The sequence below is a fragment of the Nyctereutes procyonoides genome, unplaced genomic scaffold, assembly GCF_905146905.1.
Source record: "Nyctereutes procyonoides isolate TBG_1078 unplaced genomic scaffold, NYPRO_anot_genome, whole genome shotgun sequence".
NCBI classification, from domain to species: Eukaryota; Metazoa; Chordata; class Mammalia; order Carnivora; family Canidae; genus Nyctereutes; species Nyctereutes procyonoides.
The window spans coordinates 5252658-5261306 of NW_026575140.1; positions in this window are offsets into that span (position 1 = coordinate 5252658).

Here is an 8649-nt window from a genome sequence, read left to right on the forward strand (position 1 = left end):
TTAATTAACATTAATGTCACATCCCCAACTAGGTATTTCAGTGTTTCATGATTCCCAGTTCAGTTTCAATTTTCTTTTGTTTATTCATTCATTTGTTCAATAAATATTTATTAAGCTTCGGTGAGGTGCTTGGAGCTGTATTACATCTCGAGGGAGGAAGTAATGAATGGGCCAGACACAGAACCCCTTCTAGTGAAGCCTTGAGTGTCCACTGTCCTACCTCAAATATGTCATTTATCAATCCAGACATTGAATCAATGTCCAACTTTCTCTTACATAAAGAGTTAGTCTGCCAAGAATTATCCTTCAGAGCTTGGCACATAGTAGTTGCTCAGTAAATGCCAATTGAATGAATAAATGTGAGCTGAATGCATAGATGGTTAATGGCAATGAATGTCCCATATATTTGAATACTGAAGTATGAGTCAGAGGATATAGACTCTTTTTTTTACAGTTTTTAATATTTTTGAGAGATTGTGTTGTGTGTGTATGCGCGTGGTTTGCTTAATTTACTCTCAGTCAAAGAAAGTATCCCGTGGAGATTTTAGCATGTTTAGATTAAAATTCTGGAACTAAACTTTACATCCAGTTGTCATGACAACTGTGTTATTAAGATAATTAGATACTAACCTGAGTGTCTGGAAGGGCCAGTCATTTCTGGAGTGGAATTTGATTGGAGAAAGAAAGTCCTGTTGAACTTCGGGTCCTGCTCCTCACAGTTATTGCCCTCAGAAGACCTAGGATCCATCAGCCCTTCTGTGCTTGTGTATGAGCACTTCCGTAACAAAAGGACACACATTGCATTTCTTAAGCAACAGAAATTCATTTTCTCGTGGTTCTGGAGGCTCCATGTCCAAACTCAAGGTGTTGGCAGGATTCCTTCCATTCAGGTTGGCGAGGGCAGGGTCTTCCAGGCCTCTCTCCCTGGCTTGTGGATGTGGTCTTCACGTTCACGTTCTGTATCTTGACATCATCTTCCCTCTCTATATTTCTCTGTCCAAATTTCCCCTTTTGATAGGGACATCCTAATGGCCTCAATTTACAACATGATGATCTCTGTAAAGATCCTGTCTCCAAGTAAGATCACGTGTAGAGGTACTGGGAGTTAGGACTTCGACACGTGAATTTGGGGAGCAGGGGGACACAATCCAATGTGTAACACCTCACTGGCAGGGGAAATTGGCTCTTACTATCATGCCCTATGTGATCTCCTAAGGCTTTAGAAAGGTATAATCAACAGGCTCATTTCATTTAGAGAAAAAGGAGGCCTAGGAAGATGCAGCTATTTGCATCAGATTATATAGCTAAGAGAACTGGGATAGTCACATCATATATGATACCCCAAAATGCTAACACCCATTTGTTATCTGATCATAACCAGATGTTTCATGTTTCCTTTATGACATGGGCAGAAACTCAAGCAGAAGAATAGTGCCCAACTCCATTAGAGGAAGGGCAAAGTCTTCCAGATTACCCCAATATTAGCTCATAATCAGTTTTGTGCAGCTCTGGCAGGCCTGACAATAAAAGAGATCCAAGTTGCATTTTCCTTCCAGGCACTGAACCCAGATAGCCACCAACGCTGTCATTTTTTTGCCTTCTGAAAATGAAATGTTAATTTACCCACTAGACCCGCCACAGATTTCGTTTGTAGGCTAATAACAGTTCACATAAAAACAAGAGAAATGCCATCCTTGCTTTGATGTATGGTCACAAAAAGGAATTATCTTTAAAATTCCTTTCAAAGGGGCCAATGTTTATGAATCCACTTTCAGTGGGGGATATAAAGGAATCTGTCAAACCCTGGTGTGATTTTATTGATACAGAAATACAGCAGCCCCATTCACTGAGCCAGGCCAAATGGGAGCTCACACATGGGGCTGATTTTCTTCTGCAACACCAGCCCCAGGACATGGAGCTGCCTCCTGGACCTGTTCGAGCTTTGAGGGCATTATTTCCTTTTCTTCTTGCTTATTAATTAAGTACTGTGTTTGTCCCTGTGCTCTTGATTTGAAAAGTGAAGAATATAATAGGAGACCTTTTACCCACATTACCAGACACAGCCCTGGCTGGGCCTTGGCACCAGAAACGCCAAAGATACTGAGTAATCTGGGTTTACCATAGGTGCTTCCCTCTCAAAGTTTATGCAGGTTGTCAACAATAGAGTTCATAGCAACATCATTCAAAGGCAGGAAGATAATGTCTTTATTTTTATGTGCTAGTAATTGGTTACCTGATATGTAATGCCCGTTGTTTCATATTGCATATAAATTTTATATTAGATTTTATGTGTCCATTTTGGTGATGAGAAAACTGAGATCCAAGTGAGTCAAGTAATTTTGCCAAATTTATGCAACTCATTTAGACTCCCTAGAAGATTGACCTGACTCTTCCTACTACACTATGATCCAGAAGCTGTAAAATGTCCATATTAACCAAACATCTGCTTGTTCATAGGCCTACTAGCTTGTTGCTGCCTTTGTGGCTCTAAAATAGTTCACTTCATAAGTGATGAAATAGATCCATCCTCTCAAGGCCACCATAAGAGATCTAGTCCTGGAAGTTTGACTCTGTGTTAGATTTCCCCTTGTTTAGGATGAGGGTTACTGTCCCTTACTTTAGACTCTTCAAGAAGTTCTGTGAATGTAATTCTCTCAGTGAAGAAAACTTGAAGAGCCAATTTCCAGACTCTTGTGGCCTTGGCTGCCATTTACTTCCTGGAGTTGGGTAGTCGGGGGGAAAGCACAGGTCTGCAAATCATGAACCTGAGCTCTTGGTTCTCATTCTGCCTCTGGCTACTTGCATGACTTTTGTTAAGTCACCCAAGTCATAAGGTATCATTTATGAAATGAGTAAAAAATGGGTATGCTGTTTAAATATACACAACTGTGCACACACACACACACCCAATACACACACAGGCTGTATACATATGTTTATCTATAAACATATGTATACATATACTCAATAATTATTGGGCCCCTACTAAAAACCAGCTTTTGTCCTAGAGCTCTTATATGGTTTAATTATTAAAATTATTCCTATTTGTCAGAAGAGGTGATTGAGGGTCACAGAGATTAAAAGAATTTCTGTGGTCACACCATGGCGAAGTTGCAAGTCAAACTCAGGAATGTCTGGCTTCAAATCCATGTTCTTTCTATAACTTAGAGTCCCTTAGGATTATCTGAAATATTTTATTATAGTTCATATAGATGCAACTTTGAACATAATGTTGAACATAAAGGAAGCTCAGTATATGATCTGACATTCTAATGGAGTGTCTGATAAGGACTACTAAATTCCAGAGGCGCTTCTCTGGGTCATGGGAGACCATTGGTGTACATAGCCAGGCAAATGGACAGAGGGCTCAGTCTACCAGAGACTCCCTGACCTTGAAGGTGCCAAAGCGCTAGTTTCATATACAGCATTTGTATCGATTCTCTTGAGTAAAACAATATATTTCAACTCCAACCACCTCACCTGCTTTGAAAATTTGGCTTGGTAGCCATACACCTGCTACACAAATTTTCCAGTGCCCATTTGACTACAGTTCCACTTTTCTGGCTATGATTTCCTGCAAGGGGAAATTTATGACTTGACCTAAGCAAACAACTGTGACCGCAGCCTACCTTTGCTCTCCTCCACCTGGGGAGAGCCCATCTTTAAAGTGGGGAGGAGGCTATTTTTGGCATTATCTATTATTTTATTTCTGTTCCATTGTAGGCATATCTTTTGTTGTGAAACAAAAACCAAGTGCTTCACATCCTTTCTGGCAATAGGAGGATTCAAAGTGTTTAGGCACAAATAAATGTAGGTTAAAGATGGAGGGCAAGTCCTATCACTACTTTGGAGCCACCAACACAAACCTCTTCAAATGGTATATTTCCATAATTTTAAGATTATTTCTCCATTAAATATTCCCAATGAAAATTTGTCCTAAATTTTGCCCGATGCATAGGCTCTCCGTGTTTCATTTGGCAACTGGAATATTTATTCGATAATCATAAATTAAGCACCTATTAATGGCTAGATAGAGTAATAAGTAGAAAGGGGACTCTGCTAACCTCAGCTCATGCTGTGAGGTCAAGACATGAAAAATGGGCTAATGCAGTTATATTATAAAGAGTCCTGACCACTTCTCTTGGTGGGATGGAAATGTGAATCTCAGAGGTAGTTCATTTCACTTAAATTAACATTTCCTCATCTTTGTTGTTGTTGTTGTTATACTTCACATTTTTTTCTCCAACCTCTCTCAGTCTACTAATTTGCAAGCTGTCAAGGGCCCCCTATTACGGGTAGAATCAAGAATAAATTCTAAGGATGCCCTTGATGCTGTAGGCCCATGTTATACATCAAGACTTACCCTCCACAGTCCCCTCCATAAACTTCACACTCCATGCAATCTGGTTTCATCCCTCTCCTTATGCTCATAGCAAAATCCATTCATACTGATAACCTGTTCTTTTCCTGCTTCTCCCCCACCTCATATCCTCTATCTGTAAATCCCAAATCATCACTTAAGCCCCAGTTCTGGACTCTACTCTCTCCAGATATTCCTCAACTGGGACCATGGAATCTTTGAGTTGACTGAATCACCTGTGGTCACCCTCACCCCGGTTCAGTAATTCCATGGCCCACCTCAGAGATGATGAGCAATACCATCCTTGCCCAACATTCAGTGAAAAGAGTGATCCCAAGATTTTTTAAGGAAGCGATACTCATCACTGAATTGTTCTTATCTCTAGGAATTTCTTTTTATGCAGCCAAATTTACTTCCCTGGAACAAATTTCACTCGGGTTCTGCTCTGCCTTTTGAAAGTAAAGAAAAGTCTATCGTTTTTTTCACCTGTCTATCCTTCCCATGAGTGAAGGCAGCCATTTTTCTGCCTTCATCATCATGCTCAGATCTCTTCTCCTGCAGCCCAAATATCCTAATGGCCTTACCTCTCCTGGGGGAATGATGTGTTCTCTCAATGCCCCATTCAAATGTAATACCCCAAATGCAGCATATAACTTCAGCTGCAGTCTTTTTATAGAAGAAGATGGTTCACCTATTTCTTCTCTTCTTCATTGATTTTATTACTCAAACTAAGTTCATAATTGTTTTTTTTCCAGCAGCTATTTCATGCTGGTAGTCATTGTGAGAACAAGGTCAACCGAAACAACCCACTTTGTCTGCAGAGACTGCTATTTAGACAGGCCCTCTCCATCCAGTGCCTGGATAGTAGAATTTAAAACCCCATCTAGACAAGCCCATGCATTTTCCACCCCACCATGCTCTGCATCCACAGAATCGTTTTTGCCTGGCTCACTAGGGTTCTAAATTTTGAAAACTTCAAAAGCACGAGCAAAATATCACAGCTATTGAGAGGGGACTGAAATATTTAAACGTCATCTAATTCCAGCAGACCAAACTGTCAGGAATAATAGTTATGTTTTACACATCAATGTAATAATAGTTAATAATGATGCTTTGTATTTATCCACTGCCTTTCCTCTGGGGGCATTGGCAGAGTAAAGTAAGTCTAACATAGATATTAAAAAATAAACCCCTGAATTAACACCAGCATGACACCCCCAAAAAACCAGAATATATAATATAAGGTTCTCTGACCTATTATATATATATAATATAAGGTCTGGAAATGAATGGTTTTGCAAAGCCTGAAAATTTGGTCTGTAGGGTGACAAGAAAGTAATATGTCACCTGTGACTAGTCCTAACTCCTACCTTCAGGGTTGGTGTTGGTTTAATTTCCACTCTGGGGAAAAAGCAGAGAAGTGAAAGGCAAAGAGAGCACACTGGAGTTTGGGCAAGGCTATCACCACAGAGCAAAGAAGCTGAGAGTACCAGGTTGGCTGCCTGAACAGAGGAGAAGGGACCCATTGAAAGGGAATTTTTGAAAGCTGCCCTGGGAGGGGCAGTGTCACATGCCTCCCTTCTAAGGGGTGCTAAGTGAAATACATTAGTCTTTAAGGCTTTGGACATAAAGTAATGACTTCTGGGAAATGTAAACAGTTGCCAAGGCCAATAGGTATCAGCGGACTCACAGTTAAGACCCTGAGAATGAGCAGGATTAAGAGAAGAGCTGACATCTGCATAAGAGAGTTATTAGGCATAAATTAGTATATGTAAACACCTCATCTGAAACACTGCATCAATTATCATAAAAGTAATTTATACATGAGCCATTTTAAGCAGTAATAATGCCTTAAGCATAAGGAAAAATGTTCCAATGGTAAAATTTTAAACACTATAGACCAAATGTAGAGAAAATCAAGTACAGAACTTAATTATAAAGACTTTCTATATCTGCAAGTAAGCCGTGGAGTTATTAGTGCAAAAATATTTAATATATAGATTAACCAAGATTCCTTAAACTAGGAAGTAAAGTACAATTTAGTTTTCTCTGTCACTCTCTCTTCCCCAACTCAACTCCCAAATTCCCATATTTTTGATTATTTAAATGTGGAATAGAACATCATTCCTGGCTTGTTTGTTTAAGATTTTATTTTTAAGTAATTTCTACGCTAATTGTGGGCCTGAAACTCACAACCCCAAGATCAAGAGTCCTGTGCTTTATCAACTGAACCAGCTAGCCTGCCCTAGAACAAGATTCCTAAACAGCCCCTGCTCTCAAGGAAGCCATTGGGACCATCAAGGAGATGACACATCAATAAAAAAGGCCAAAGTCTAAGGAGGGAGGTGCCTCATGACACAACGTGAAGATAAAGGGCTCTGTAGGGTCCTTGGGAGGATGATCGTATTGGGGAATGTGAGCAATCATGAACAACACCTTGAAGGTACAGAAAGGGCATCTTAAGGGCACCCATAGCAAAGATATAACAAAAAAAAAAAAAAAAACAGAAGATGCAATATTGGTGGTCAGACCACAGGGGCTATCATGGCACTATTTAGTGGGAATGTGTTCTGTGGTAGATGATGTCAACGTATTCACAGTTGTCTCTCTGCATTTTTATCTAGTGAAACTGTTGGGCAATATCCAATCTGTCATGAAAGCTAACTTTTATTAAGGAGTTACTATATGGACCAATTTTATGGTCAGTGCTTTGTACTTTGTGCTGGATTGTACGGTTGGCCTTCATTCTTGTCCTCCCTGTACCCTCCATGTCCCTATCCCTTTTCATAACTTTGAAATTCCCTTCTTTCTTGCTTTGAGCTTACTTTGTGGCAGAAATGATGTTCTACTGGATCTGAGCCTAGCCTCAGTAGGCTTAGAAGCCCTTCCTCTCATTCTTTCTGCATGCATGTTTGTATGTGCGTATCTTTGTTTCTGTATCTCTTTTTTAACTCTCCCCAAACCACAAGAACAAGTCCAAGATAGCCTGCTAGAGAATAAGACACCATATAGAAGAGAATATAGTTGTTCCTGCCAAAACCATTCTAGACTAATACTGAGCTCTCCAACTCCCAAACACTTCAGAGAATGCAACCGAGACCAAGGAAGCTTCCTACCCATCTTGTAGCTAACCATACATGCATAAGTGATCCCAGCTGAGACAGAATTGTCCAGCTAATCCCTAGACTCATAAGAAGTAATACTTTTTTTAATTTTAAAACATTGAATTAAAAAAAAAAAAGAACCATTGGGTTTTCTTAGTTTGTTGTGCAACAATAGCTGGCTAGTATACGTATACTCCTCACAATAAACTGTGAAGTGAGTGCTAGTGTTCATCTTTATCTGACAGAGGAGATAACTGAAGCTTAGAAAACTTCAATCAGGGGCACCTGGTGGCTCAGCTGGTCAAGCGCCTGCCTTCAGCTCAGGCCATGATTCCAGAGTCCTGGGATCCAGCTGGCCCAGCATGGAGCCCTGCATCAGGCTTACTGCTCAGCAGGGAGCCTGCTTCCCCTTCTCCCTCTCCCTCTGCCTGCCACTCTCCCTGCTTGTGCACTCGTTCTCTCTCTCTCTCTGTCAAATAAATAAATAAAATCTTAAAAAGAAAGAAAAATTAAGTCACTTATGCTAAGTCACATATAACAAGAAAGTATAAGAGCCAGTATTTTGATTCAGTCTTTTTTTTTGGAGCTAGAGCTCTTAACCACTTTGCTATACGGACTGCCCATTACAATCCAAATTTTGTGGTTAAATTCGAAATAGGCAAAGTCGGACACATACTGAATAGCAAAATCAAGTTGCAAAGCCAGGTCTGCATGACTTCGGACCCTCGTGCTTTTGCTGCTATGCTCGCCCTTCCCCCACAAAAAGGAAATACTTAGAAATGAATGTTGTGGTAAAGGAAGGTTGAGGTCAGAACCTGTGGGCTTCTGCACACCAGACCAAAAGAGCTGTACCCATATTTGTAGATGTTAAGCGGCCCTAAAATTCTCTGAACAGAGGCAGTGCAAGAACAGGTTTCTCCTTAGGAAGTTTAAGAAGCAGCAGGGACACTTTCAAACAAGCCATAACCCAAGAATGAATTTGGTATTTGTGTTTTCTGCCAAGAAAAATATCTGTCTATAGAAAGTGGTCCTCTCTTTAGTTTAAAAATAAATTCAGGATGGATAAAGCTCAAAAACTTCGGGGGCTAGGTCAGAAAGGTCTATTCCATGCAGAACATAAACACCAACTTTGTGCAAACTTCAAGTGTCCATATTTTCTTAAATCATAAAATATGTTGGCAAACT